Genomic DNA, 23979 nt, shown 5'->3' on the forward strand with positions numbered 1-23979 from the left:
TAGAAACCCACTAGTTGTTCTTTCAAGGAAAATAATAAAAAAAATGGTAAGTCCGAAGACCTCTCGTATTGCCAACCTTCCTACAGTGGCAGCAAATATTTTTATGAATTCGACAACACATAATGAAAGGAAACTTTACTTATATCAAACCTTTTCATGAAGTGAATGGTTTCACCCACTACTCCACCCACGAACTGTGGTGTTCTTTGATATCTACATTGCGCGCGAAGTTGATGGAAACTCTACATTTTCACTTTGTCGCACAATGATATGGGCAACGACCATGTAACGCTTTTAAAACATACAGAAAGAAGTGCGATGGTTATCATGGGGAAAAGTATTGACACGTTTTTTTTAAAATTGAGAGACGAACTTAAAGTTAAATTTACTGACCATAATGTTCACTAGTTTGACCGCTCACATGATGACGAGTTTCTCACATGACTGGGCTATCTGGGTGATGTTTTTTCTAGCCTGAATGATCTGAATCTAGGATTACAGGGACTCTCCGCAACTATATTCAATGTGCGGGACAAAATTGAGGCTATTATTAAGAAGTTGGAGCTCTTCTCTGTCTGCAGGACAACACACGTCTTTCCACCATTGTATGCTTTTTTTGGTGTGCAAATGAACTCAAGCTTAAGGACAATATCAAATGTGATATAGCGAAACAACTGAGTGAGTTGGATGCGTAATTACGCAGGTACTGTCCCGAAACGGATGACACTAACAACCGGATTCCTTATCCCTTTTACACCCTGCCTCCAGTCCACTTACCGATATCTGAACCAAAAAGCCTCATCGAAATTGCAACAAGCAGTTCTTTGAAGATTGAATTTAATCAGATGCCACTGTCAGATTTCTGGATTGGGCTGCGCTCAGAATATCCTCAGAAAATCGAGCTGTTAAGACACTGATGCCCTTTGCAACCTCATACCTATGTGAGAGTGGATTCTCAGCTCTCACTAGCATGAAAACTAAATACAGGCACAGACTGTGTGTGGAAAATTATTCAAGACTGAGACTCTCTCCAATACAACCCAACATTGCAGAGTTATGTGCATCCTTTCAAGCACAACCTTCTGATTAACCTGTGGTGAGTTATTCACAATTTTCGATGAACAAATAAGGTCTTATATGTAAGATGATTAAATAAAGAGCAAAATGATTGATTATTAGTATATTATTATTTGTGCCCTGGTCCTATAAGAGCTCTTCTAGGAAACAAAGTATTTCACTCTTCACTCTATTTCACTCTTAACGAATTTAGAAGAGGGGGGAGAGTATTTCGTGGAGGCCATGTTCTTGCCTGCCGAAATCCCCTCCCGCCTTCTAATTTCCTTCATTTTGTGGCTAGAGTCTGGCAGGGGGGAGGTTTTCGGCACAACACCTGTTTGTCAGACTTGCCTCAGCAACGATGCAATGGAGCCATCGAAAATACGCAGATATTTAGAAACAAATCACCCCATCTCATATAGCGTAAACCATACGATTAAAAAAAAAGAAAAAAAATAGAGATGACCAACCAAATAAAAACACTTGTTGGCCAAGACGTTTTAGGCCCAACTGCTGCTACAAAGGACAGTGCAATCCTATTTTACAATAACACTGTCACGCATAGAATCCAGAATATGGCAGATTATGTTGAATCCCAAATTTTAGACAGAGCTCGCACAACAACATTGGTCTGCAATCCAATTAGATGAGACGACTGACATTTTAGACGCCCGCTTCTTGAATTGAAACGCTACATTGGCTATATTAAGAATGTATTTGTTGCAAAGAGTTGCCCCCGAATACAACTGCGGGTGAAATATTCCGTGTTCTGAACGAATAGGCCTACATAACGGGACATGGATTACGACGAGACCGTTACGATGGGACCGCTCTGTACGGACGGGACTCCTGCTCAAACTATCCATGCAGGGACGCGCAAGTTACATTTTCCAAGCAAACAATAAAATTGCCGCTTTCAATAACAAGCTGAGAGACCCAGTGGATAGAGGCATTTTAGATATACCCCCTCTCTTCTCAATTTTGACAGACGAGGGTGATGTAGACATGGATCACATGCGTAAATTGATGGGGTTACATTTGAGACACACTGCTCAAATTCTAGGATTACTTCCCCTCACAATCCGATCCACACCCGGGAAAGCAGTGGATGCGTAATCCGTTCACCAGCACTGAAGAGACTCACATATTGTCACCGGTTCTTGAGGATAAATGAATGGAGCTAACCTGTGACCAAGGTCTGGCGAACGTTTGAATGAGATGCGCCTTTCCACATTCTGGCTGTTCAGCTGTTCATAATACCCGCAACTCAGCGAGATGGCAGTGATGACGTTAATAAACTCCTTTAATTCTACCTATTTATGTGAGACCAGCTTCTCCTCTGTTGCTGCAACAAAATCAAAATATCGCAGCAGACTGGCTGTTAAAAACACCTTGAGTGTTCCACTCCTCCTTCCCTCTGAGGTTTGGTGAGTTAAACATCTTGAATTATTCTATGTACACTACCATTCAAAAGTTTGTGGTCACTTAGAAATGTCCTTGTTTTTGAAAGAAAAGCATTTTTTTTTGGCCAATTAAAATAACATCAAATTGGTCAGAAATACAGTGTAGACATTGTTAATGTTGTAAATGACTATTGTAGCTGGAAAGGCAGATATTTTATGGAATATCTACATAGGCTGACAGAGGCCCATTATCAGCAACCATCACTCCTGTGTTCCAATTGCACGTTGTGTTAGCTAATCCAATTTTATCATTTTAAAAGGCTAATTGATCATTAGAAAACCCTTTTGCAATTATGTTAGCACAGCTGAAAACTGTTGCTCTGATTAAAGAAACAATAAAACTGGCCTTCTTCAGACTAGTTGAGTATCTGGAGCATCAGCATTTCTGGGTTCGATTACAGGCTCAAAATGGCCAGCAACAAAGAACTTTCTTCTGAAACTTGTCAGTCTATTCTTGTTCTGAGAAAGGAAGGCCATTCCATGTGAGGAATTGCCAAGAAACTGAAGATCTCGTACAACGCTGTGTACTACTCCCTTCACAGAACAGCTCAAACTGTCTCTAACCAGAATAGAAAGAGGAGTGGGAGGTCCCGGTGCACAACTGAGCAAGAGGACAAGTACATTAGTGTCTAGTTTGAGAAACAGACCCCTCTCAAGTCCTCAACTGGCGGCTTCATTAAATAGTACCCACAAAACACCAGTCTCAACGTCAACAGTGAAGAGGCGACTCCGGGATGCTGGCGTTCTAGGCAGAGTTCCTCTGTCCAGTGTCTGTGTTCTTTTGCCCATCTTAATCTCTTATTTTTATTGGCCAGTCTGAGATAGGTATTTTTCTTTGCAACTCTGCCTTGAAGGCTAGCATCCCGGAGTCGCCTTTTCACTGTTGACGTTGAGACTGGTGTTTTGCGGGTACTAAAAGATCCTAGAAAGGTTCCATACGCACAAAATCCATATATCTCTCACATTTTGGCCAAAAATGTGTTTACATCCCTGTTAGTGACCACTTCTCCTTTGTCAAGATAATCCATCCACCAGACATGTGTGGCATATCAATAAACTTATTAAACAGCATGATCATTACACAGCTGCACCTTGTGCTGGGGACAACCACTCTAAAATGTGCAGTTTTGTCACACAGCACAATGCCACAGATGTCTCAAGTTTTGAGGAAGCATGCAATTCGCATGCTGACTGCAGGAATGTCCACCAGAGCTGTTGTCAGAGAATTGAATGTTAATTTCTCGACCATAAGTCGCCTCCAACATCGTTTTAGACAATTTTGCAGTACGTCCAACCAACCTCACAACCGCAGACCATGTGTAACCACGCCAGCCCAGGACATCCATATAATCAAATCAAATTTATTTTTATATAGCCCTTCGTACATCAGCTGATATTCTCAAAGTGCTGTACAGAAACCCAGCCTAAAACCCCAAACAGCAAGCAAAGCATGTGAAAGAAGCACGGTGGCTAGGAAAAACTCCCTAGGAAAAACTCCCTAGAAAGGCCAAAAACCTAGGAAGAAACCTAGAGAGGAACCAGGCTATGAGGGGTGGCCAGTCCTCTTCTGGCTGTGCAGGGTGGATATTATAACAGAACATGGTCAAAATGTTAAAATGTTAAAATGTTCATAAATGACCAGCATGGTCAAATAATAATAATCATAGTAGTTGTCGAGGGTGCAACAAGCACGTCCGGTGAACAGGTCAGGGTTCCATAGCCGCAGGCAGAACAGTTGAAACTGGAGCAGCAGCACGGCCAGGTGGACTGGGGACAGCAAGGAGTCATCATACCAGGTAGTCCTGAGGCATGGTCCTAGGGCTCAGGTCCTCCGAGAGAAAGACAGAAAGAGAGAAAGAGAGAATTAGAGAGAGCATATTTAAATACACACAGGACACCGGATAAGACAAGAGAAATACTCCAGATGTAACAGACTGACCCTAGCCCCCCGACACAAACTACTGCAGCATAAATACTGGAGGCTGAGACAGGAGGGATCAGAAGACACTGTGGCCCCATCCGATGATACCCCCGGACAGGGCCAAACAGGCTTATAAGGCTTCTTCACCTGCGGGCTAATGCATGGCCCTATGTCATAAGGATCTGTACACAATTCCTGGAAGCTGAAAAATGTCCCAGTTCTTCCATGGGCTGCATACTCACCAGATATATCACCACCCATTGAGCATGTTTGGGATGCTCTGGGTCGACATGTACAACAGCGTGTTCCAGTTCCCGCCAATATCGCACAGCCATTGAAGAGGAGTGGGACAACATTCCACATGCCACAATCAACAGCCTGATCAACTCTATGCAAAGGAGATGTGTCGCCCTACATGAGGCAAATGGTGGTCACACAAAATACTGACTATTTTTCTGATCCACGCCCCTACCTTTTTTAAAAGGTATTTGTGAACAACACATGCATATCTGTTTTCCCAGTCATTTGAAATCCATAGATTTGGGCATCATGAATTTTTATGATCTGTAACTCAGTAAAATCTTTGAAATTGTTGGATGTTGCGTTCATATTTTGTTTCAGTGTATGTAGAGTGCATTCTGAAAGTATTCAGACCCATAGATTTTTTCCACATTTTCTTACGTTACAGCCTTATACTAAAATTGATAAAATTGTTAGTTTTTTAAATAAATAATCTATACACAATACCCCATAATGACAAAGCAAAAACAGGTTTTTAGAAATGTTTGCTAATTTATTAAATATAAAAAACTGAATTATCACATTTACCCAAGTATTCAGACCCTTTACTCCGTACTTTGTTGAAGCACCTTTGTCAGCGATTACAGCCACTAAACTTCTTGGGTATGACGGTACAAGCTTGGCACAGCTTTTCTTTGGGGATTTTCTCCTATTCTTCTCTGCAGATCCTCTCCAGCTCTGTCAGGTTGGATGGAGAGCGTCGCTGCACAGCTATTTTCAGGTCTCTCCAGTCTGCACCATCGAGAGCATCCTGACTGGTTGCATCACCGCCTGGCATTGCAACTGCTCAGCATCTGACAGTAAGGCACTACAGAGGGTAGTGCATACGGCCCAGTAAATCACTGGGGCCAAGCTTCCTGACATCCAGAACCTATATACTTCTCTCTGATACCACAAGGCAAGCGGTACCAGAGCGCCAAGTCTAGGACCAAAAGACTCCTTAACAGCTTCTACCCCCAAGCCATAAGACTGCTGAACAATTAATCAAATGGCCACCCGGACTATTTACATTGACCCCCCTTTGTTTTTACACTGCTGCTACTCGCTGTTTATTATCACTTCAAATTACCTCGACTAACCTGTATCCTTGCACATTGACTCTGTATTGTTATGTAATTTTCTTGTTACTTTTTGATTTTATATATTTTTTTTAACTTTAATTTATTTAGTAAATATTTTGTTAACTCTATATTTCTTGAACTGTGTTGTTGGTTAAGGGCCTGTAATTAACAATTTCACAGTAAGATCTACCTATACCTGTTGTATTCGGTGCATGTAACAAATCTATTTAGATTTTATTTTATTTGATATTCGATCAGATTCAAGTCCGGGCTCTGGCTGGGCCATTCAAGGACATTCAGAGACTTGTCCCGAAGACACTCCTGCGTTGTCTTGGCTGTGTGCTTAGGGTCGTTGTCCTGTTGGAAGGTGAACCTTAGCCACAGTCTGAGGTCCTGAGCGTTCTGGAGCAGGTTTTTATCAAGGATATCTCTGTACTTTGCTCCATTAATCTTTCCTTCGATCCTGACTTGTCTCCCAGTCCGTGCCACTGAAAAACATCCCCATAGCATGATGCTGCCACCACCATGCTTTGCCGTAGGGATGGTGCAATGATTCCTTGAGATGTGACGCTTGGCATTCAGGCCAAAAAGTTCAATATTTGTTTCATCAGACCAGAGAATCTTGTTTCTTATGGTCGGAGAGTCCTTTAGGTGCCTTTTGGCAAACTCCAAGCGGGATGTCATGTGCCTTTTACTGAGGAGTGGCTTCTGTCTGGCCACTCTACCATAAAGGCCTGATTAGTGGAGTGCTGCAGAGATGGTTGACCTTCTGGAAGGTTCTCCCATCTCCACAGAGGATCTCTGGAGCTCTGTTAGAGTGACCATCGGGTTCTTGGTCACCTCCCTGACCTAGGCCTTTTTCCTCCGATTGCTCAGAATGGTCAGGCGGCCAGCTCTAGGAAGAGTCTTGGTGGTTCCAAACTTCTTCCATTTAAGAACGATGGAGGCCACTGTGTTTTTGGGGACCTTCAATGCTGCAGACATTTTTTGGTACCCTTCTTCAGATCTGTGCCTCAACCCAATCCTGTCTCTGAGCTCTACGGACAATTTCTTCGAACTTATAGCTTGGTTTTAGTTCTGACATGCACTGTCAACTGTGGGACCTTATATAGACAGGCGTATTCCTTTTCAAATCATGTCCAATCAATTGAATTTGTCGTAGGTGGACTACAATCATGTTGTAGAAACATCTCAAAGTTGATCAATGGAAACAGGATGCACCTGAGCTCAATTTCGAGTCTGATAGCAAAGGGACTGAATACTTGTGTAAATAAGGTATTTTTGTTTTACATTTTTTATACATTTGCTAGAATTTCCAAAAACAGTTTTCCCTTTGTCATTATGAGGTATTGTGTCTAGATTTATGAGGAAAATTAGTTTTATCGATTTTAGAGTAAGGCTGTAATGTAACAAAATGTGGAAAAAGGGAAGGGGTCTGAATACTTTCCGAATGCACTGTATATATGAAGTGGGTGGTTCGAGCCCTGAATGCTGATTGGCTGACAGCTGTGTTCTATCGAATCGTATATATCATGGGTATGACAAAACATGTATTTTTACTGCTCTAATTAAGTTGGTATCCAGTTTATAATAGAAATAAGGCACCTCAAGGGTTTGTGGTATATAGCCGAAATACCACAGCTAATGGCTGTATCGAGGGACTCCACATGGCGTCGCCGTATACCACACTCCCTCGATCCTTATTGCTTAAATACATTGTTTACCTGTAGCCTCTATTTTATTTTGATTTAACCTTTATTTAACTAAGCAAGTCAGTTAAGAACAAATTATTATTTACAATGACGGCCTACCGGGGAACAGTGGGTTAACTGCCTTGTTCTGGGGAAGAACAACAGATTTTTACATTGTCAGCTCGGGGATTCAATCCAGCAACCTTTTGGTTACTGCCCCAATGCTCTAACCACTAGGCTGCCTGCCACCCCATTGCCTAGGCCTATACATTCTCTCCCAAAGAACGTATTGGGGGGGACTGTTAAAACACCAGAAAATCTGCTCCAAGCTATTTACATTTTGGAAATCTGTTCCCAAGTATTCCCACACAATAGGTTTGAAATTATTATGTTTTAGTCAAATATTATATGTGTTTGGGCATCTTGTAGTCAATTTGCAGTCTACAAATTATATGTAATGATGTTCCCGACCCTTGACCATACTCTCAAGAAAAAAATCGGCCCGCAGCTGAGTTTAGTTGATTATCACCGGGCTAGAGGCTACAGGTCAGCGATAGGCCTACAATGTAACTTTACACTCTAATAAACATGGTGAACATTTCTAGTCTCGTAGGATCTTTTGTATAAGGACTGTAGAGCATGTATAGCTGTAGGAATGCACTTGAAAACGCTAGCATGATAAACAAACATTACTTTGAAAACTCAGTCTGTGTTTGGCACTAGCCTAAATGATGGGAAAGGTAGCAGTGTCTAGTATTCATAGCAAGAGAACCCAGGCTTCCCCAAAAAATGTACCAATAACATTTTTATTTTAAATTACAAAAACAATTGATATTTCATCTCTCTGTGTTTCATATCTTTTCTTCAATTCACAGAAGAAAGCATCCAAACGAGCTAAACAGCACCTCTCTGTCTCTCTATGTGTAGGGCACCTATCTGATGCTTTCTGGTCCAAACGAGGATGACATTGTTGCCGCCCGTAGCATTGAATGCAAGGGAAGCCAGCCAGCATCTGGCCTCCCATGACAAAAAAAGTATAAAACATTTACCAATCAGCGTTGAGCTAAACTGAGCAAGCTCAACTGTGAATGGTCCTGGCCCACCAAAAAAAAAAAAGTGTCAAGGGAAGCCAGCTTGGATTTGGCATCACTCCTAACAAATCCCATTGAGAGCAAACTTGAATTGAATTGACTTGACTTGAATTGTTGCATCTTGTTGTGTTGTTGTCCTCCAGTGGCTAACTAGACAGCTAGCTTAAATTGGCCCTTTCCTAAACTAGCCATGGATAGGGATTTGGACTTGTGGTTTAACTTAATTCTGCGTACTGGCCAATGATTATAAGGGCAATTCTGATCCAACTTTTAATTCATACATTGTTGTGCCCTGGCCTGAGAGGATAGAAGTTCAATATAATAATAGATGTAGAAGGCTAATGTTAACTAACTAACTTTGCCAATGAATGGAAGTTAGGCAAGCAAGCAAGCATTTTAGCCAGGTATCCTAGGACAACAACAAATAAAAGTGTGTAGTGTAAGACAGAGTGATAGTCCGTTTTGTCAACATGAAAGAGAGGAGGATGGCAGTGGCGTTTCTTTTCAAGTAGGGTGAGTCAACATGTTTTTTTACTTGCACGAACGCACGCACACACACACACACACACACACACACACACACACACACACACACACACACACACACACACACACACACACACACACACACACACACACACACACACACACAAACACACACACACACACACAGTATGAAGATGGCGCCGACAGAGAGGGCTGCCTCGCTTCTAGTTCTGAGGAAACATTGCAGTATTTTGTTTTTTAATGGATTATTTCTTGCATTGCTAGCCCAGAAATATTTATGTGTTATTACATACAGCTGAGAAGAACTATTGGATATCAGAGCGGCAGTAACTCACCAGCACTACCAGCATTACAACCAGGAACACAACTTTCCCGAAGCGGATCCTTTGTTCGCACCACCTAGGGCAATTGAACTGAATCCAGAGGCCGACCCAAAACAAAGCCGGAGAAGAAGAGGTACTCAGAGCGGTCTTCTAGTCCGACGTAGGAGGAGCGGACACCACCCACCGCTTCCGAGTATATTACTCGCTAATGTTCAGTCTCTGGATAATAAAGTTGACAAGCTCAGGGCGAGGGCTTCTTTCCAGAGAGACATCACGGATCATAACATACTCTGTTTCATGGAAACATGGCTCTCTCGGATCCAGCCGTCTGGATTCTCAGTTCATCATGCTGACAGGAATAAACATCTCTCTGGGAAGAAGAAGGCCAGGGGTGTATGTTTCATGATTAATGGGCTCCTTAACAGCTTCTACCCCCAAGCCATAAGACTGCTGAACAATTAATCAAATGGTCACCGGACTATTTACATTGACCCCCCTCCTCCATTTGTTTTGTACACCGCTACTACTCGCTGTTAATTATCTATGCATAGTCACTTCACCCCTACCTACTTGTACAAATGACCTCAAATAACCTGAACCCCCGTGCACACTGACTCGGTACCGGTACCCCCTGTATATAACCTCGTTATTTTATTGTGTTACTTTTTATAATTTTTTATAATTTTTTACTTTCGGTTATTTGGTAAAAATGTTCTTAACTCTTCTTGAACTGCTCTTTTGGTTAAGGGCTTGTAAGTAAGCATTTCACGGTAAGGTCTATGCTTGTTGTATTCGGCGCTTGATTTGATGGTGTAATTGTGATAACATACAGGAACTCAAGTCCTTTTGTTCACCCGACTTGGAATTCCTCACAATCAAATGCCGACCGTATTATCTCCCAAAAGAATTCTCTTCGGTTATAGTCATGGTCGTGTATATCCCTCCTCAAGCCGATACCGCGACAGCCCTCAAGGAACTTCACCGTACTTTATGCAAACTGGAAAACATATCCTGAGGCTGCATTTATTGTAGCTTGGTATTTTAACAAAGCAAATTTGAGGAAAAGGCTGCCTAAATTATATCAGCATATTGACTGTAGTACTCGCGGTGCTAAAACACTCAACAACTGTTACTGCAACTTCCGGGATGCATACAAGGCCCTCCCCCACCCTCCTTTCGACAAATCTGACCACGACTCCATTTTGCTCCTTCCTTCCTATAGGCAGAAACTCAAACAGGAAGTACCCATGCTCAGGACTATTCAACGCTGGTCTGACCAATCAGAATCCACACTTGTTTTGATCACGCGGACTGAGAAATGTTCCGGGTAGCTTCCGAGAATAATATTGACGAATACACTGAGACGGTGACTGAGTTTATCATGAAGTGTATAGGAGATGTTGTACCCACTATGACTATTAAAACCTACCCTAACCAGAAACCGGGGATAGATGGCAGCATTCGCGCAAAACTGAAAGCGAGAGCCACTGCATTTAACCATGGCAAGGTGACTGGGAATATGGCAGAATACAGAGTAGTCATTCCCTCCGCAAGGCAATAATACAGGCAAAACGTCAGTATAGAGACAAAGTGGAGTCGTAATTCAACGGCTCAGACACGAGACGTATGTGGCAGGGTCAACAGACAATCACGGACAATAAAAGGAAAACCAGCCACGTAACGGACACCGACATCTTGCTTCCAGACAAACTAAACACGTTCTCTGCCGGGTTTGATGATAACACAGTGCCATCGACGCGGCCCGCTACCAAGGACTGTGGGCTCTCCTTCTCCGTGGCCGACGTGAGTAAGACATTTTAAACATGTTAACCCTACCAAGGCTGCTGGCCCAGACGGCATCCTTAGCCGCTTCCTCAGAGCATGCGCAGACCAGCTGGCTGGTGTGTTTAGGGACATATTCAATCTCTACTCTCTTTCTCTCTCTCTCTCTCTCTACTGTCCCCACATGCTTCAAGATGGCCACCATTGTTCCTGTACCCAAGAATGCAAAGATAACTGAACTAAATGACTATCGCCCTGTAGCACTCACTCCTGTCATAATGAAGTGCTTTGAGAGACTAGTCAAGGATCATATCACCTCCACTTTACCTGTCACCCTAGACCCACTTCAATTTGCTTACTGCCCCAATAGGTCCACAGACAATGCAATCGCCATCACACTGCACACTGCCCTATCCCATCTGGACAAGAGGAATACCTACGTAAGAATGATGTTCATTGACTACAGCTCCACATTCAACACCATTGTACCCTACAAGATCATCATTAAGCACAGCCCCCTCCTGTTCTCCCTGTTCACCCATGACTGCATGGCCAAGCACGCCTCCAACTCAATCATCAAGTCTGCAGATGACACAACAGTAGTAGTCTTGATTACCAACAACAACGAGACAGCCTACAGGGAGGAGGTGAGGGCTCTGGGAGTGTGGTGCCAGGAAAATAACCTCTCACTCAATGTCAAAAAAACAAAGGAGATGATCGTGGACTTCAGGAAACAGCAGAGGGAGCACCCCCCTATCCACATCGATGGGACAGCAGTGGAGAAGGTGGAAAGTTTTAAGTTCCTTTGGCATACACATCACTGACCAACTAAAATGGTTCACGCACACAGACAGTGTGGTGAAGAAGGCACAACAGCGCCTCTTCAACCTCAGGAGGCTGAAGAAATTTGGCCTGTCACCAAAAACCCTCACAGACTTTAACAACTTAGAGCATCCTGTCGGGCTGTATCACCACCTGGTACGGCAACTGCACCGCCCACAACCGCAGGGCTCTCCAGAAGGTGGTGCGAGCTGCACAACGCATCACCGGGGGCAAACTACCTGCCCTTCAGGACACCTACAGCACCCGATGTCACAGGAAGGCCAAAAAGATCTTCAAGGACAACAACTACCCAAGCCACTGCCTGTTCATCCTGCTATCATCCAGAAGGTGAGGTCAGTGCAGGTGCATCAAAGCTGGGACTGAGAGACTGAAAAACAGCTTCTATCTCAAGGCCATCAGACTGTTAAACAGCCATAACTAGCACAGAGAGGCTGCTGCCTATATACAAAGACTTGAAATCATTGGCCACTTTAATAAATGTAACACTAGTCACTTTAATAATGTCACTTCAATATTGTTTACATATCTTGCAATACTCATCTCATATGTATATACTGTGTTCTATACTATTCTACTGTATGTTACTTTATGCCGATCTGACATTACTCGTCCATATATTTATATATTCTTAATTCCATTCCTTTACTTAGATTTCTGTGTATTGGGTATATGTTGTGAAATTGTTAGATACAGAAGCACAAGCATTTCGCTACACCCGCAATAACATCTGCTAAACACGTGTATGTCACCAATAAAATTGTATTTGATTACACACACACACACACACACACACACACACACACACACACACACACACACACACACACACACACACACACACACACACACACACACACAAACACACACACACACACACACACACACACACACACAGAGAGAGAGAAATCAGAACCATGGACAGCCACATCATATGGGTAAAATCACTGGGGAAGCCAAGCCGCCCCACAAAAAAAAGCCATATTAAAGAGTTGGAGTAAAGTAGGCCTGAGGGCTGAAGGGCTATATTTTTTCATAAGGGACCGCTCCGGGGTTAAGTTTCCCCTACAGAACTAGGATCAGCTTCTTCTCCCCCAATCTACCTATCAGTAGCGGTGCATGGGTAAAATCACTGGGGAAGCTAAGCCCCCCCCCCCCCCCCCCCCCCCCCAACCTATGTCTTGTGATAATTGCATTGTTTACTCTATAACCTGTTAATGCATATGCCTTGCGACCGTGATATATAGGCCTAAAGACAATAAGAAGACACAGTGGCAGAATAAATTCAACCACATAAACCGGATAGCAACCTCTGTCCAGTGAAGTCCACAAAACATGTTGCATGTAACAAACAGTTACATGACCTACAGCAGGGTCAAGCAAGTTCATGTTTCCAACATTTTCGGACCACTAAACAACTATTGATTTAGAACCACAGAGAGTTACCGCAAGTCACAAAGAAAACAGGAGCTGCCTCCATTATTCCAGCACCATTTCAACATCAACATTTTAACATCATCAAATCACCTCTGCTTAGTCTAATACAGTGACAACTAAAAGATACCAAAAACAATTTAGTCCAATCAACGTAAGCTAAATATGATGTGGCTGTCCATGGTTCTGATTTCTCTGTGCGTGTGTGTGCGTTCGTGCAAGTAGAGAAACATGTTGACTCACCCTACTTGTAGACAAACGTCAATGCCATCCTCCTCTCTTTCATGTAGACGAAACTGTCTATCACTCTGTCATACAGTACACGCTTTTATTTTTTGTTGTCCATGGCAACCTGGCTAAAATGCTTGCTCGTTAGCCTAACTCCCGTTAATGGGCAACGTTAGCTAGTTAACATTAGAATAACACATTGAACTTCTATCCTCTCAGGCCAGGGAGCACAACAATGTATGAATTAATGGTTGGATCAGAATCGCCATTATAATCATTGGCCAGTATGGAGAATGAAGTAAAACCACAAGTCCAAATCCCAATCTCCATCCATTGCTAATTTAGGAAAGGGACAATTTTAGCTAGCTGGCTAGATAGCCACTGGAGGACAACAACACAACGAGATACAAAAATTCACATTTTTATGTCAATGATGTATGCTCTCAATGGGATTTGATAGGAGTGACGCCAAATCCTAGATGGCTTTGACACTTTTTTTTTGGTGCGCCAGGACCATTCACAGTTGAACTCACTCAGTTTAGCTCAACGCTGATTGGCAAATGTTTTATACTTTTTTTTGTCATGGGAGGCCAGATGCTGGCTGGCTTCCCTTGCATTCAATACTACTGGCGGCAACAATGGTATCCTCGTTTGGACCAGACAGCATCCGATATGTGGCCTACACGTAGAGAGACAGAGGGGCGCTGTTTCGCTCGCTCAGATGCTTTCTCCTGTGAGATACATTCAGCCTCTTGCGAATTGAACGAACATTATAAAACACAGAGACACGAAATATAAATTATTTTATGTTTAAAAAAAAAGAAATCCCTTGGCATCCATGAATACAGGCAACTGATTGGACTAAATTGTTATTGGCATCTTTTAGTTGACGCTCTGTTTGACTAAGCAGAGGTGATTTGATTATTTTTTATTTAACTAGGTAAGTCAGTTAAGAACACATTCTTATTCACCGGCCAAACTGGAACAATTGTGCGCCGCCCTATGGGACTCCCAATCGTGGCCGGTTGTGATACAGCCTGCATTCGAACCATACTTTCCGTAGTGATGCCTCAAGCACCTAAATGCAATGCCTTAGACCACCGCGCCACTCGGGAGCTCGGGATAATGTTGAAGTTGAAATGTTGCTGGAATAGTAGAGGCAGCTCTTGTATTCTTTGCGACTTGCGGTAACTCTCCGTGTTTAGTGGTCTGAAAACAGAAAGTACTTATTCACAAATTTGGACTGTTAGCTAATAATACTGTGTTGTTGTCATAAACTTGCTTGACCATGCTGTAGGTCATGTAACTGTCTGTTACTGTACATGCAATATGCTTTGTGGACTTCACTGGACAGAGGTTGCCACTGTGTATTCTTGTTGTCTCGGTCGCAGGGCGTATGCTTGGCTTCCCAGTTACTCACGCACCGCTAATGATAGGTAGATTGGGGGAGAAGAAGCTAATCCTAGATCTGTAGGCCTACGTAGGGGGAAACTTAACCCCGGAGCGGTCCCTTATTAAAAAATATAGCCCTTCAGCTCTCAGGCCTACTTTATTTCAACTCTTCACTGAATGTATAAAGACAAAAAGGTGTTATATTTCACCTATTTCTTTTTTTTTTTTTGCCTACAAGATATAGCCTAGGCTTCCCATGCACTTTATAGTGTAATATATCGGAGTGATTATTTGTGGAAATATGAAATGATTTAATGATTATTAATTGTCAATTACCCTACAACGGCAGATCATGCAGTGACTGACATTTCAGCCTAGGCTACCGAGCATTTTTTTCCGACAGAGGGAGAGGTTCTCAAGCTTTTAGACAGTCTAACCCCATGGGAGGAGCTGATGAACAACTTGTATCATAATGACGGCAGGAACCATTGTTTTAAACCTTGTTGAGAATGTGAAGTATATCACTACATGCAACGACTAAATGAGGAACATGTGTGCGTGCGTGCAACATATAAAGATAGGTATTTTATGTAGTTCAAGTTTCCATGGTGTTGTAGACGTATCATTTCTATCGTTTGTATTCTAGTTTGTTTAGTCTACCTATGTAGGTCTATGCCTAATGCAATTCATAGCCTGTTGTGTGAATCCAAAATATGGAATAAATCAAACTAAACCAAAATTAAATTTTGTAATATGTAAATCGAATTTAAGTCTTATAGATGAAAAACGATAAATATGATAACTTAGAGATGAAAAACTATAGCCTACTTTTTATTTGTTGATTGACCGTAGGCTACAATAAACTTTTTAGGGGTTGAAAATATAGCTTAGGCCTAGCTTTAGCTTATGCCTAATGAGTTATATATGTAATGAGTTATATATGTATTCTAGATGTATATCTTTAAAAAAGAGTAATGATGAGGAATTTATCACCAGGATCTAGTCCTGAAAATGCGTAAATCCCCTTTTTCACTGAACTGGATTGCTTCTCTGGCGCGCATTTTAACCATAGGCCTATAGGCCACAATAACTGCGCATCAGTTACGCACGTTCTGCAGTCTTTGTTTTTATTATGTACTGTTCATTAGAAAAACTATACGTCCAAGCAATTTCCCCACTAGTAATTCCTTGACGTCACTTGGAGGCTCCCTATACTGTGACTCTGAGTGCTCAGAGGACAGCCTGGAACTGCGAGAGCGAAAGATGTGCGTGATGGACATTTAACTCAATTCAACGGAAATCGCAAATTGGTAGGTTTTTTTTCTTCTTCTAATTATTGATGTAGGCCTATAACATGTATGTGTTTTGCAGCTGGTTATGCTTTGCATTTTATCTCGCCGTCAGTGCGTGTTACGAAGTTCTTCCCTTCGAACACTTGAGCGGAGGCTATGTTGCAGGTGATGGGTCGAGTTGAGACTGAGAGACTGTCTATATTTAATCCAGCACTATATTGCATTAGATTTATATAACAAAGATGTTCTGTGTAATATATATTTTCTGAGATCGAAAACTATGGCACATTGTCTATTTTCTCAGTCTCTTTTACACTAAGAACTTTTATAGAAATGTAGGGACATTTTGTATTTGTATTTTATTTAACATTTATTTGACTAGGCAAGTCAGTTAAGAACAAATTCTTATTTACAATGACGGCCTACCAAATGGCAAAAGGCCTCCTGCGGGGACAAGGCTGGGATAAAAAATAAATAAAAGAATAATAAATAAATATAAGACAAAACACATATTATGACAAGAGAGACAACACAACACTACATAAAGAGATACCTAAGACAAAAACATAGCATTGCAGCAACACATGACAACACAGTATGGTAGCAACATGACAACAACATGGTAGGATCACAATATGGCAGCAGCACAACATGGTAGTAGGACAAAACATGGTACAAACTCATGATGCACTTAAAAGGCATGATAGGCTACTCTACCTCTGTGGATTTTTATTTTTATTTTTTTACCTTGTAAATGCCCATCATATTTAAAAACGTTTGGAATTGTACTGTATCATGTTGAATTTGGGACATTTCAGTGGCCTTATTGAACATTTTTCCACCAATAATTTTCAAAGACATTTTTGAACAAAACAGGTATCAACGGTTGAGTATCACAGGTGATATATGCCCACAACAGTAAAGGGTGATATTGGATGAAGACCAGTCAAAACGTCTATATTGTACTATCCCGCTTGGGACTATAGATTGCATTTTGCTGACTCATCTTTTACTTGTATGTTAAAGTAGACAATGAGATGAGTCATATCAGATGAGAGTGACCAGAAGATGTGGCGTGTAAGCTATTACTGAAATTACCGCCTTTACAAACTTGTCTGTCCAGACCAGATCCTAATCTACAGTACTGTCCCCCACGTTTCATGTCCTAGAGGTGAACTACATTCCGCATGTCTCCACAAAACCTCATCTTTATCACTCTTCCCTCCTTCCTCCCAATTTCTGGTTGAATTCTTTGGAGGTTACATGCCTTTCTTTTTGACAGAAGGCCCTAAAAGGTGTTGCATTTGAAAACGAAACAGAAAGTACTTATTCACAAATTTGGACTGTCAGCTAATAATACTGTGCTGTTGTCAGTCACCAAACTGCTTTGTATTTTACGTATGTCTGCAGCCTTGGATGACTATGTAGTTGTAGATGGGTAAATCCATTTGAATTCAATAACTTTCTGACACCATCCCTTTTGATTTTAAACATAACTTTCCGTAAATGTTTGCCCATGAAAAAAGTGATCAGAAATGGACTTTTAGGTCCTGAATGCCAAAACATTCAGGAGATAAAGGTGCTCAAAGTTGACCTATTTTGCATACCTACCATACCATCAGACATCTATTTCTTTGTCACTGGAAAAGATAAACAGTGAGATTGATATCATTTAAAAGCTTCCAAACACTGTTGTCAAACTATTATTATTATTTTTTTTTTGTTAAATAAAAAGTATGCCATTTTTAAACCTTGAACGTCAATTATTTCATATTCACACATGTTGTAGTTTAGACCCTATTTCACATCATCTGAGTTTGTGTTGTGCCCTCCATCGGTTGAGACACAATATGCTCTTGAATACAGGGTGGGCGTCATTTCAATCATAGTAATAGAATTCTTACAACCACTTGAGACCATTGCAATATAGCTGCTACACCATTTACATATCATTTACATTTTAACTTATAATTACTACCACAAAGATGACTGCCGGTCCACACACTGTCGATTGTCAACATAAATGGTCATGTCTATTCTATTATCTACATTTCTATGATTTCAATAGGTTTCCTATGGAGGATTGACAGTATAATTTAAAACAACAGATATTCCCATTCAAGTCTACATTCTCTGATGTGTGGACCTCCAACTGTCTTTCTGGTACCATTTGAAAGTCAAATTTTCAATTCTATTGCCATTTTTGTACATTTATCAGCTAAAACATGACACCCACCCTGTTGGCCACCCTATTCAAGAGCATGCTGTGTCTCAACTGATGGCGGGCACAACACAAAAACCTAAGCTACAACATATGTGAATATGACCATTTTGGGAGTTTACAGGTTTTTAGATAATTGATGTTGAAAGTAAAAAAAAGTATATATTTTTTATGTATACATTTTTTTCTCCATACATTAACAAGTAATTTGACAACCCTGCTTGTAAGCTTATAAATTATCAGGGACAAAAAGGCTCCTGAATAGCTCCTACCCCTAAGCCATAAGACTGCTAAATAGTAAAACAAATAGCTATCTGAGTTGACCCTTTTTGCACTAACGCTTTTTGACTCTATGTACACACACTGGACTCTACCCACACACTCACACATACTTACACTGACACTTCAAAACATAGACACTCACACACATTCTCACTCACACATAATACGTACACACAGGCGCACATTCACCAGATACACACTTACAGACTTCCACACTCATCACATACGTTGCTGCTACTATCTATTATCTATCCTGTTGCCTAGTCACTTTGCCTCTGCCTATATAAACATATCTACCTCAATTTCCTCATACGCCTGCAAATCGACTCGGTACTCGTACCCCATGGACAGTTGAAGTCGGAAGTTAACGTACACCTTCGCCAAATACATTTAAACTCAGTTTTTAACAATTCCTGACATTTCATCCATCACATTCCCAGTGGATCAGAAGTTTACATACACTCAATTAGTATTTGGTAGCATTGACTTTAAATTGTTTAACTTGGGTCAAACGTTTCGGGTAGCCTTCCACAAGCTTCCCACAATAAGTTGCATGAATTTTGACCCATTCCTCCTGACAGAGCTGGCGTAACTGAGTCAGGTTTGTAGGCCTCCTTGCTCGCACACACTTTTTCAGTTCTGCCCACAAATATTCTATAGGATTGAGGTCAGGGCTTTGTGATGGCCACTCAAATACCTTGACTTTGTTGTCCTTAAGCCATTTTACCACAACTTTGGAAGTATGCTTAGGGTCATTGTCCATTTGGAAGACCCATTTGCGACCAAGCTTTAACTTCTTGACTGATGTCTTGAGATGTTGCTTCAATAAATCCACATAATTTTCCTTCCTCATGATGCCATCTATTTTGTGAAGTGCACCAGTCCCTCCTGCAGCAAAGCACCCCCACAACATGATGCTGCCACCCCCGTGCTTCACAGTTGGGATGGTGTTCTTCGGGCTTGCAAGCCTCCCCCTTTTTCCTCCAAACATAACGATGGTCATTGTGGCCAAACAGTTCTATTTTTGTTTCATCAGACCAGAGGACATTTCTCCAAAAAGTACGATCTTTGTCCCTATGTGCACTTGCAAACCGTAGTCTGGCTTTTTTATGGCGGTTTTGGAGCAGTGGCTTCTTCCTTGCTGAGCAGCCTTTCAGGTTATGTCAACATAGGACTCGTTTTACTGTGGATATAGAAACTTTTGTACCTGTTCTGGGATTGATTTTCACTTTTCACACCATAGTACGTTCATCTCTAGGAGACAGAACGCATCTTCTTCCTGAGCGGTATGACGGCTGCGTGGTCCCATGGTGTTTATACTTTCGTACTATTGTTTGTACAGATGAACGTGGTACCTTCAGGCGTTTGGAAATTGCTCCCAAGCATGAACCACACTTGTGGAGATCTCCAAATCTTTTCTGAGGTCTTGGCTGATTTCTTTTGATTTTCCCATGATGTCAAGCAAAGACGCACTGAGTTTGAAGGTAGGCCTTGAAATACATCCACAGGTACATGTCCAATTGACTCAAATTATGTCAATTAGCTTATCAGAAGCTTCTAAAGCCGTCACAAAATGTTCTGGAATTTTCCAATCTGTTTAAAGGCACAGTCAACTTAGTGTATGTAAACTTCTGACCCACTGGAATTGTGACACAGTGAATTATAAGTGAAATAACCTGTCTGTAAACAATTATTGGAAAAATGACTTGTGTCATGCACAAAGTAGATGTCCTAACCGACTTGCCAGAACTATAGTTTGTTAACAAGAAATTTGTGGAGTGGTTGAAAAACGAGTTTTAATGACTCCAACCTAAGTGTATGTAAACTTCCAACTTCAACTGTATATAGCCAAGGTATCTTTGCTCATTGTGTATTTATTCCTTGTGTTACAATTTTTTATTATTATAATTTTTTTTAAATATATTGTATGTTGTTGAGAAAGGCCAATAAGTAAGCATATCACTGTTAGTCTACAACTGTTGTTTATGAAGCATGTGACAATTACAATTTTATTTTATTTCCAGTGATGAAGACATAGCTGTCTAATGGTATGGTGTGGAGTATTCAACATGTGTCGACTTGGAGCACCTTTCTCTCGTGAATGTTTTGGCATTCAGGTCTAAAAAATATTTTTCTGAGCACTTCTACAATGTATTTAAGGTTTCGTTCAAATCGAAAAGGGGTGCTATCAAAAAGTGATTCAATTCAAATGGATGTACCCAGACGTTACTGAGTCAGGTATGGTTGTGATGTTTTCCCAGCCATATGTTCTCAGCAACCAACATCAGTTTTCCATATTCCAATGCTTTGAATGTTTTATGAAAACCATCTCAATCAGTTATTTACCCAGTAAGTCCAAAAAATATCCTCTCTTTATTGTTGTGAATGTGATAAAGCAAGGTCACATGATCAGCCTTTGCTTTCATTGGGGCTTGCAGTTCCTTGCAGCGTACACTTCACATAGTTTTTATGACACTTGGCGTCATTGGCCAGTGTGTATGATGATGAACTCTGGTGGCCTATGTCTCTGTGTCTGGACTGAGCACGTGCCGCTATGTCAGTGAGGGCAAGCGGCTGGCCGGCAGGGTCAGGGGCCCTGAGCAGAGTGCTGAGCAGAGCACTGAGCTGGCCATCTGGCCCTCGGGGGAGCTGGCCTGGCTTCCTCACAGGCTGTCTTTGTTCATTGGGAACAATGTGAAGTTAATCTGGGAGAGATAAGAATAGCCTCCTCAGTCACACTCACTATGCTCTCCTAAATGGTGCAGCTTCATTATGAAATCACCAGCCATTAGCTGCTTTGAAGGCAATCCTAATTTGAGAAACATGGAAGTTTTACATTGAGGAGATATTCAAGAAACTTGTGAAAGAGTTCCATGCCGTGAGTGCTATATCTCAAAAAAGGATTAATGTCCTAGTCCTTTAGTTTATAAGAACAGAGAAACACAATATGCTAAATGTGCTGGGTAACACTTCATTTTAAAAGGCCCTTATTACAGTGTAATTACGCTGTAACAAGTATTGTAGTTTATTGTAATAACTTAAAGTTACACTGTAAAAACAACATTTAACTGTTGGTAATTGTAGTCTATAATTACAGAGGTGTAACAACAAATGCTTGTTACCATGCTTGTTACAAATGGTCAAGTTTCCACTAAATTCACCAAGTTAGTGGTTTGCTTCTTCTCTCCGATTCAGTAACAACTGTCACAAGGTTGTCATCTCCCGTGGACAGATGTGTTGGGTGTCCGAGATTACAAAGGTTGGAGGCTCTATAGGCTCTAATTGCCTACCCATGAATGCAACATCTCGTGCAGTGTTGTTGCTAGCACTTGCCCTCAGAAAATGTACCATCTGGGTTAACTTGGTTGAGTTTACAGAAACAGATCAGATATAGGTCAACCTCACTAACTGGGATCTGGCATACGGGTGTCATCCTAGATTATAATTAACAAATGTATTTATAATGAATGTGTATGTTACCCATTATGACAACCTCAACCTCCTTGCCATCCAAGTGGGAGGATAAACACACTAGTACACCATAGAGTACATGTAATATCTGTCTAAGTGCAATGTAATTGCTAGGTGTTATACAGGATTTAGCTAGTTATAATGAAGTGTATTTAGGGGGGGTACTTACTTGTAATTATTGTGTACCTACATAGTATGTTACTTATACATACATATAATGGTGGAACAAGCTCCCTCACGACGCCAGGACAGCGGAGTCAATCACCACCTTCCGGAGACACCTGAAACCCCACCTCTTTAAGGAATACCTAGGATAGGATAAAGTTATCCTTCTAACCCCCCCCCCCCCCCCCCCCCCCTTAAAAGATTTAGATGCACTATTGTAAAGTGGTTGTTCCACTGGATATCATAAGGTGAATGCACCATTTTGTAAGTCGCTCTGGATAAGAGCGTCTGCTAAATGACTTAAATGTAAATGTAATGTAAATGTATACATAAATATTTTAGTTGTGACTCAAATCTGCAAACTATATTATGGTGAGTAGCCTAGCTAGCTAGCTATCTAATTAAGAGAACATGGGATTATCTTTTTCTGCCCTTTTTAACATTACAAGTAACATTAGAAATGGACAACATCTGTCTTCGTCTGTTTCTTTCTTGAAAGCATTTTCCCATTCTAGAGTCTGAGACCTTGTGGGAATCTATGGTAGAGAAGAAGAATGAAGCTATGACAATTTAGCAACTACACTATACAATTAGCCTACTAGCTAGCTATAATCAGAGACAGTATATAAACCTTCATCCAATATCTCTGCTATCATCATTAGCTGTCATGATTTCTATAATTTAGGGTTTAGGCTTATTGCTAGGCCTATCTGCCTAGTTGTTGTGTTATCCAGCTAGCATTATACTAATAATGGTGCTTGCTAACACTAAGAAGCTAGCCAGAGTTTCAATTGAAAAGGAGGTGTTTTGACACAAGTAGCTAGCTAGCTAACTTTAACATGCTGGGTGTGTCTCACATAGTGCCACAGACAGAACAACGAGAGATATTTCACTGGATGTATAAATGTGAAGCATCCGGTTGGCGTTTCCACTCACTGCCAAATATGGTAGTGAGAGGAAGCCCACTGGTGGGCAGTGGGAGAAGATGGAATGAGATGGATTTGGCTGACATTCTGCAAATCTTCTCATCAATTAAACATTTGATCTCAATACAGTTTTCTGTTCCCAAAACTAGAATCTGTTATGAACAGAACGGAATAAGTTTTGTAGACTTCACCCTTTGCAAAAGTTGTACAGAATTGCGCTGTTTAGGAGTGCAAAGGAAAATTAAGTTATTGCACACGAGCACTTCACAGAGCAGGTATTCCCTAATGGAAATATGCTGATGTATACTAGAGCGCGCCAAATGGATATCGCTAGCGCATGCTTGGCTCTGCCCACCACCTTGCTTGTTCTGCCCACCTCCTTGCTTGTTCTGCCCACTGTAACTAATTTATTCCCATTGGAAAGGAGAAGCTGTGGTCTATGATAATACCCTTGGGTACAGATACCTTGAAAACAAGGTTCAGGGAAGATAAGATCATTGAGCCCTGCTAGCTCGCTATCTGTTTGTCAGCTT

At 41.3% G+C, this 23979-nt stretch overlaps 1 protein-coding gene across 1 annotated transcript in view; it reads left to right on the plus strand.

The window, feature by feature from the left end:
- Window positions 1-15592: 15592 nt before the first annotated feature.
- Window positions 15593-23979, plus strand: part of greb1l (GREB1 like retinoic acid receptor coactivator) — a 79962-nt gene continuing 71575 nt past the window's right edge. The window contains exon 1 of the mRNA XM_045714752.2: window positions 15593-16399. The gene's annotated coding sequence lies outside the window, so the exon portion shown is untranslated. The remainder of the gene's footprint in view (window positions 16400-23979) is intronic.

The sequence above is a fragment of the Salmo salar genome, chromosome 03 (genome assembly GCF_965601325.2).
Source record: "Salmo salar chromosome 03, fSalSal1, whole genome shotgun sequence".
NCBI classification, from domain to species: domain Eukaryota; kingdom Metazoa; phylum Chordata; class Actinopteri; order Salmoniformes; family Salmonidae; genus Salmo; species Salmo salar.